The sequence below is a fragment of the Bactrocera oleae genome, chromosome 5 (assembly GCF_042242935.1).
Source record: "Bactrocera oleae isolate idBacOlea1 chromosome 5, idBacOlea1, whole genome shotgun sequence".
NCBI lineage: Eukaryota > Metazoa > Arthropoda > Insecta > Diptera > Tephritidae > Bactrocera > Bactrocera oleae.
Window position 1 is genome coordinate 24,336,078 of NC_091539.1, and position 9,214 is coordinate 24,345,291.

General features: G+C 31.3%; 1 long non-coding RNA gene across 1 annotated transcript; it reads right to left on the reverse strand.

Annotated features, from left to right (window-relative positions):
* Positions 1 to 4,156: 4,156 nt before the first annotated feature.
* Positions 4,157 to 6,109, reverse strand: LOC118680452 (uncharacterized). The gene is made up of 2 exons (XR_004975971.2): positions 5,271 to 6,109; positions 4,157 to 5,216 (listed from the first exon to the last, which is right to left on the reverse strand). It is a non-coding gene; the product is annotated as an uncharacterized lncRNA (long non-coding RNA).
* Between the last annotated feature and the right edge of the window lie 3,105 nt (positions 6,110 to 9,214).

Here is a 9,214-nt window from a genome sequence, read left to right on the forward strand (position 1 = left end):
ATCGCATATGGACAAGTGCAAAGTCAATGTGTGTACAAAAAATTCGAACGTACTTACGTAAATTCTTTGACAAATACAGTCAATCCCGGTTAAGTGCCAAAACCAAAGATGCAGATTTTTTGTGCTTTGTAGTACATAAGCGATTGTGGTACTTAAGCGAGTGGTACCAAAAAAAATTATTTCTATGTATTTAAAAAAAAATTACCGTTTTCTAAGTGAAAAAGTGAGATGCAGTGACACCGGCAGATAAGAGGGATTGGAGGAGTGATACTTAACCGGGGTTTACTGTATACATAAATCAGAGGAATATTGAATATTTTCTTTAAAAAGTTTCTTGAATTGTAAATCGACAAATTTACTATGTTGTCACTTTTATTCTAAAATATTTTAATACTCATATTTGAGGGGTTGTCACTTTTCCCTTCTAGAGGGAATATCAGAAATTTGTTCAATTTATGATTTTTAGCTTTTGCCATTGTCGCGAAAAGACGCTTGTAGGCAAACGCATGCTCGGGGAGATGTGTAAGGCGTTTGCTTTTAGGAATGAAACGACTTAGCTTGTGCGCCAGCGTTCATGAATGAAAGTGTTGTTGGTGTGTGATTTACTACAAATTTAGGATTTGTCAGTTTGGCTGCCATATTGATTTCTGGTGCTGATGCTATTTGAGACAGTTGTTGTTTTTGTACAACAATGTTTGTATTTTTCCTATTGGCGGACGTACTTACATTTGTACGCTTAAATGTATGTAGATTTGTGTATGCATTACTTAATTTGCGCGGTCATATGCATATTTGTACATACATATTTACATATAGAGCAGTGTGCTCACATGTATTTATTGATAATTGATAATATATTATTATATTATATAATATAACATATTGATGTACATACATAAATTATTAATTCTGTAAAAATTGAAATTAGAAAATTATGAAAATAGTAAAATATCATTTTTTGCATAATCTTTCACATTTTATCAATGTAGCATTTGTGCAAAAAAATAATAATTTATCAATTTTTCATCATAAAAATCGTTTATATGGCAAAAAATAATCATGCATATGTGAAGTGGCATTTGTATTTCTTGTTTTCTCATTCATTTCATTTCATTTTTCTCTTTATATTGGTAGATACTTATTTTGTCAGAGAACGTTGTTAAAAATTCTCATTTCTGTTAAATAACAGCAAAACTATACAGAAAGTGGTGAACTCCTTGATTGAATTTTCAGCCAACCAATCGAGCATCATACAAAATTCAATTTGCACCTTCTCATTGTTTTAAGTTCTCTGCTTAAACAAGGCCAAGCACAATTGTTCTCACATATATGTATAAACATATTGAAGGATAAAAGGAAATGAGGAATTAGAATAACGAGTAGTGTAATAGTGGGTATGCAAATTAAAGTGACTAGATAACAATTGGTATTAAATATTTTCAATATTTTCTCACCAGAGAGGGTGGTATATATGTATATGTATAAATGTAGTTAAATTAAGTTAAAGTTAGAAATTTAACATTGATGTTACAAATTATTGGCAGTTCCATCGTGAGAAGAGCTGCTCCGAACAGATACAGTACACAATAATAAAAAATATGCATTTACCATTCAACCACGCCGAAAAATGCATAAAATCGTGCAAAAGTGCTCTTACCCGAAAAACACACTCGCGGTTCTATAACCGAACAACAACAACGAAACGCGTTGATAGCGAGTACTCGCACTAAACGGAATTCCGCAATTAATCGTACCAACAATTTCCAAACACTCGAACCAGGCAACGGTGCCTATGCTAACGCATAAACAAATACCGCACAAAAGAGCTGTTATGAATAACACACAGGTAGCCCATTCGCGAACACATGTAAATAGCAGAGGTAACACATAACTAACATATTCGGCAACACATGCATTTGTTGCATCTAACAGACTGTTAACAGATTCGGTAACCAATATATGCCATACTGCTAACCGAAATAAAACCAATAGGATACACATAGAAGACGTATCATAGAGAGAGACAATCTTCCATAATTGTAATTGGATAGAGCAGGAAAGGCATTGAACATCCAAGGAGCAATAGGTTACTTTTTTCCCACTCGTTGAACAAAAGTAACAAATTTTTTAACTTATACACGTGTGAACAATAACAAGTAGTTAACACTTTTGCTAACAGATTCTCGTCTTACAGAGTGGTGTCTAAATCAGCTGTGATAATGTGATAAATTTCCCTACTGACAAGCAGATGGCGCGAAATCAGAGTCGCACAGGAAAATTTCGAGTAGTTTCAAATCTCTTCGGTGTCAGGTTTAACAAGTGTTATTTTCATATAGCAAAATCTTGCTAAATCTAGTTGAATAGTGAGATAATCTACTCAACATCTTAAATCTTCCGATTAAGTGCCGTTAGGAAAATGGTATTACCTTTTTCATTCAGAAATCGCTTTCGATTTTTATTTGAAATTAAGTAAAAAAAATTATATATACGATTAGAGACAACTTTCGTATATGCGAAATTTTTCCATGTGCAATTTACGAAAGTAAAAAAACAAATTCACAGGAAGTTAGAAATAAGGCTGGTTAATGAAATTCAGAAAAAATCTATTCCTGATAATAATGTGTCTTTGTATTTGCCCCTATATAAGGATTTCTAAACTCCCATATGGCTTTCGTCATTCTATCATATATATATGACGGTCAGTGTGTGAGTTATATTCGTAAAATTGTGTGGAATCATGTTATTGAGTGATATCAGAAGTTAATGCATCAATAACTTTAATATTCAATAACCCATCGATTCGATTTTTGATTATTCCAAAAAATGGATTAAAAGATTTGTATAAAATTTTGTGTGAAATACAAAATTAAGTGGTTCCGAATTTTGACTGTGGTACATGGTGAAGTTACCTTGAACAAAAGCAACATTTATCGGTGGTACAAAATGTTCTCAGAGGGTCGAAGAGATGTGAAAGACGAAATCGCCGAATCACAATTAGAATATATGAAGAATATTACCGGGACGTTATGTGAAATTTGTGAAAACAATCCGTCAGAAACGCCCGGATTTGTGAAAGAACAAAAATTGGCTTTTGCATCATGATTTACGAATTTTCGGCTGGTTTTGAACTCTATACGTAGCGGTTTTCCGACCATGTACCTGACTTTAAAGTGTTTATGTTGGTCAAAATTTGTGATATTTTTTTGAAATGAAGTAGTTTTGTCTTCTTAAATATAATTTGGTTTAGCGCTGAATATGAAATCATACCGTTTAACCTCATACCTCACAAATCATCATTTACCTAATATAAATTAAATTTATATAATATATATTGTATATTTGTTTGAAATATGGTGATTATACTATGTGAGTTAATGATCTACAAATATAAGATAATAACAGCAAATTGGATTGTAATTCACTGACAGTTTAGTAGTGTTGGGAACTATCGAATGATTTCAACTATCGATAGTTAATAACTGAATGATTTTGACTATCGAATTAATTATTTGAATTATTAATTTATTTATTCAAATTTAATAACAAAGGCCAAGTCGTGCTCTTCAAACAACAATTCAAAGTACTGGTATTTTATTCATTTTTAATTAAATCTATATAAAGGCTTTTTTCAATATAAAATAAAATAAATATAAATAAAAAAGTATGTAACAAAAAATATTTATTTTATATCAAAATTGTAATTTAAGAATATTATTTAATCAAGCTTTTGACCTTTTAGTCCATTTCTTCTGTTATTTACTATTTGAGCTTTAGAAAAAGTCCTTTCGCAAGGAACTGAAGTATCAGGTATGCATAAATATTTTTTAGACAGTTCGTAGAGTTCTAGGAAGACTGATTTTTTGTTGCCCCAGTAGTTTAAAGTGTTTTGATGTCTTTCAAGGAAATCTTGCTTAAGATATTGCTCTAAAGCAATATGTGCATTAACTCTAGTGGTGTTGTGGCAAGGAGTATTGCTTCCGCTACTGTTTGGTCAAGTACAGATAATTTACTTTTATCCACGGGTAATTATATTACTGGGATTGTGAAATCCTTTCGGCTTCTTTGTATTAAAGTTGGTATTTCTTCTGCCAACCATTTTTAACACTACTTGCGTTAGTTTCATTTCCAAATGCAATCTTTTTAAACCGTCGTCAAATTACTTCCAACAAACTACTTCTTAAGCATTCTCCCTCCGTAGTATTCATTTGCTGGAATCTTATTGCATATTGGAGCCATCTGACTATAGGCACAACCAGTGACATCGTTGGATAGTTTTGCGCTGAAAATTCTGGTGCTCTATCGGCTTCAATACGTTTATAGAATCATGTAAACTTTCCAATTCTTTTGCATTTTGCATTCTGCATTCATTTGGTAAAGAAATAATTACAGCAGAGAGCGGTTCTTTTATCAAGTATATACGTTCCATCATAAGAGGCCAGAATTCCATCTAGTAGTAACATCTTGCTTCATCTTAAGTTCGGCCACACCCATTTCCTTTTGCAATCTTTTAAGTTTTTCTGCTGCTTGAGAGCTATGATTGAAATATGTTACTATAGCTCTGCATTTCGTTTTGGGTGTGAGCCACACTTGGGTGGTGGTGTCTTTGTAAAATATCACTTATCGCTTTTTTGATATTTGCGCCGTTATCACGTACTATCGTAACCATTTTATTAAAAATTGACCGCTCGTCAAAAATGTTTTTTTTTAATTCTGTGGCTATATTTTGCGCAGTATGTGAGCCTAACACTTCTTTAGATGACAGGACTGCAGAGTTCATTTAATTTTCCAAAATAAAATTACTAGCAACAGGCAAAACAGAGTTTTGGCTGTCAGAAGTCCACATATCTGTTTTTATAGAAATGTGTAAAATATTTTCCCATATGTCATGAAGCTTTTTCCGTGTATCATTATATTAGAATACAAAGGCTGAGGCTTTTTTGTATATTCGCGGAATAATTCATTTTCGGCAGGGGAAAGTGGTTGTAGATATCTTGTAACCATTTTAATGAGAGATTCATCGATACTTCTCTTTTCAGTTTATGAAAGCTCAGATCACGTGCTTGTAACAAATAACTTTGTTAGCATTGCCTCTCTTTTTAATTGTTCACCTTCTGAAACATTTCTGCTAGGTATTGCCGAAAAACTTGGTTTTACGTTCACAGTTGGTACCAAAGAAGCACTACTTAAGTCTCTTTCAAAAATTTCCATTGTTATTTCTGAATTCACATATATTTCTATTATATAATATTATATTATATTAACATTATTACCATTTTTAGCAAAAAAAAAACTCCCACACTGCTGATCTCTTTCATCCTGGCTGCATTTTAGTTTGATTTAACTATTAATATATGTATATAAAAATAGATTCATCACTTTATAAGATATTTAAATTTCATATTACATAGATTCTAGCAAAAATATTGCAATTAAATATATTAACCAATATTTATTTAAGTTTAAATTTAAAAGTTTCACTATTTTTGACGCAAATACCCGATGCAAATGTTACAATGTGACAGTTAAAACGATTAAGTGCATTTATACATAGTTACAATTTCAAATCGCAATACATAATCAAGTTACCATCTTGCTTAATTCAAAACCATTGGATTTTTTTCCAACCACTTCGAAACTATGTATGCTTCCTATATTATTCATAAATCTATATTTAATACGAATAGTATGAATATTTTTTACTTAAATTATTTTAAGCATCTATTAACTTCTACCATTCATACTTGTACATACATTATTATACAAAATCTAACATAAATCATTTAAAATCATTTTGAAATACACACAATTTAAGTATTATTCGTACATTTGAGGAATATAATATTACTAAAAGTAGGTGAAGCTCTTGAAAGCGAATAAATTTGTACAAACAGCTTTGCTAAAAATCCACTTGTATACACAAAAAATCATTCATTCGAAAAATCGTTCGAAATCGAAAAAATAGTAATGAATGAAAAAACTAGTAACGAAAGAAAAATTGGTAATGAACGAAAATTGATAATGAATGATTTCGCGAGAACTATCGAATGAATGAAAATTGCTGAACTATCGAATAACTTAATAGTTTTTATTTGATAGTTCCCATGATGGATAAAGGGATAAAAAGGGCGATTGTATACTTAATTACGCAGATAAGTTTTTTTTATTTTATTAGTTCAATTATTCATTTACATTCAGTTCATATTTAGGTTATTTACTATCTACAGTAAATCAATTTTATCGAAATAATTTTGAAAAAATAGTTTGATTAAATACTTAAATTCTTGCTAAATTCTATTAATTCTGACAGTGACAAAAGGGTTGCAAAATGTCAAATAACCAGTGTTACATTATGACTTTTGTAAATGAAAAGAAAGAAATGAAAACAGAAAATACCCCAAATACAAGAATCCAAAACCTCGAAAATTAAACTATTAGAGAGCATTTATGCTAAGGATTATGTTGTACCCTCTATGACACACAGGCACAAGGCTCTTAAGAAAATGATAGAAACTTTGTTCTGCGCGCTGACAAAATTTTTTCAGCTATGACTGTCATGTTACCCATCAGATGACCGTCACTGTTCTTGTAGGGTACATAACAAATGTAAACAAATAGATGTGTGAACTGTCAATGAAAACTCATCGAAGAACGACTTTGGTTCCACAATGCACAAATTGTGTTTTCAAGAGGATTTCAATTCAGTGCGAACATAGTATATAATACAGCGGTTTTAGCTTCCGTTCGATAACAGAATACATAAATGTACTTTATGAATATTGACTACCGAGCGCAGGAATGGGAGTCGTCTGTCGCCAATTGACATCTATATGTTATTGAATACTATCAACCATTATTATAATAAATAGAAATTTCAAAGTCTAAAAATTGCTCCAATGCATTTGTCTACATTATTTTGCGAATTTTGAAATTGAATACATAATATCTCTAAAGAACATACATATGTGTACTATATTTTTTATTTATTTATGACCGTTTCTTATTGAATAATTTACCCAAGTTGGTCTCAGAACAAATCATTGTTCTTTAAACACTTTATGAGTATTTCAATTAATATTTACTTTCACAATTTTTGGTTGTGAAATATTTTTAAAGAATTTACATTATCTATTAAGATTTTAATATTATTGAACTTTTATTTATAAATAAATTTTACGAATTATGTCATGCTTCCAAAAATGTTAATTCTGGGGTTTATCTGCGTTTTTATGTACAAAAAGCTTCAATGGTCTTCCGCTAAGTAAAATATTGTTATAGTATGATCTTTCGCAATAGGGGTGTGACTTTTCATCAGTTCACTTATTTACTGTTAACTCGTTCATCCTGAAGTAACGTTCTACTGATTTACTTGTATAAGTGTTATTATTTTTTAGCTAAAATCAGAGAACGTATATCATAGAGAAGGTTCATGGTGTGCCGATTGTCAAAATGTTCCTCTTGACGGAGGGTTACTCGCCAACTTAAGAGGATCTCACCTCAAACAAATTATAAGCGGACCAGAATTTTACCCCTGCGGAGCGCAAAATAGCAGAATTGAGCATTTTGAATGTTAAATGAGAAAAATAATGCTAAATTCAATGTTAAGAAATGTACGCTTACAGATTCGTATATTTACAATGCGCAAACGACTTTGCATATAATTTTAAGATATTCTGCATATACAGGGCGGCTCACGAATCGTGCTACAAAAATTAACAGTAATAAGTTTCTTTTTAGTAAATGCATTACATACATTTTTTTTTTATTGTTTAGAAAATTTTATTTTATTTAAACAATTAATTATTCCTCCATGCTCAACCACGCATATGCGACACCTAATTCGGGATTGCATCATCTATCTATTTAATGGACTGCTTCAGTTCAGTCAGATTTCTGGGTTTGATTTTGTACACCTCTTGCTTGACATAACCCGATAAGAAAAGACGAAGCGGTCCCAAATATTCTTATTCAAATATATATGTATAATTATGTTTGCATGTAAACAAATATGAAAGTACCCATTATAATTGTTAATTTGTCTATATGCAACGTATGTATGTAAATATGTACACTCATTGTTTCATGCGAAATCCCCGTTGCCAATGGCCGAAGCTCACGTTTTTTGTTTTCTTGTCAAAGAGTCACTGTGTCGAAGGACTGACGCGACGACAAAGCGTCACAACACTGTGTTGTTGGTAGAAAATCCGAGCTGTGCCGAAAAAATATTAACGAACGGCCGCCGATTGTCACCGCTTCCCTTGCCGCTCTAACAGCTTTGCCCACAAATCATCGCAAATATGTATATGAGCATGCATACATATTGACGCAGATTTTTGTGAGACAGGGAAAAATATTTTAAAATTGTAAAATATTTTAAATCGACAAAAGCTTTGTTGCCAGTTTTGTCAATTTTTTCTGTGTTTTGTGGGCTTGCATGGTTGCAACTTTTCCCTTCCAGAGGGAATATCAGAAATTTGTTCAATTTATGATTTTTAGCTTTTGCCATCGTCGCGAAAAGAAGCTTGTTGGCAAACGCATGCTCGGGGGGATGTGAGGGTATCTGTTTTTATGAATGAAGCGAGGTGTTGTTGTTGTGTAATTTACTATAAATTTGGGCTTCGGCTATTTGGCTGACATATTGACTTGTGACGATTGTTGTTTTTGTAGAACAATGTTTGTAGTTTTGTCGGGTGACATATTTACATGTGTACGCACACACATATGTAGGTTGGTTTGTGTATGCATTATTTGTTCGGCAATTTTATGTAGATATATGCGTGTACATATAAATCAATGCGCGCACATATAGTGTATTGATTAGTGATAAAATCATGATTTGACTTTCTGAATGCGTACATTCAAATACATACGTACATACATATGACTATATAAGATTAATATGATAAAAGATGTACCTGCATACATATATTGTAATAAATTTAATCTCTATTATTATAATATTAAATATTTATTAGGAATGTATATTAGGTAAAAACTAAATAAAATTATTAAATGCCCAAATTGACTATAAATATTATTTCGAAATTTCATTATTTAAAAGATCTTATCAGTTTTGCATGCATTCATAAAAATTCGCAAAATGATATTCATATCAATAAATATGTTTGCATATAAGCGTATAAGAATATAAGTCAAAGGCTAACATGCAGCTGTAATATCAAAGCAAGTCTCTGAGCATAATTTTCATACAATGCTC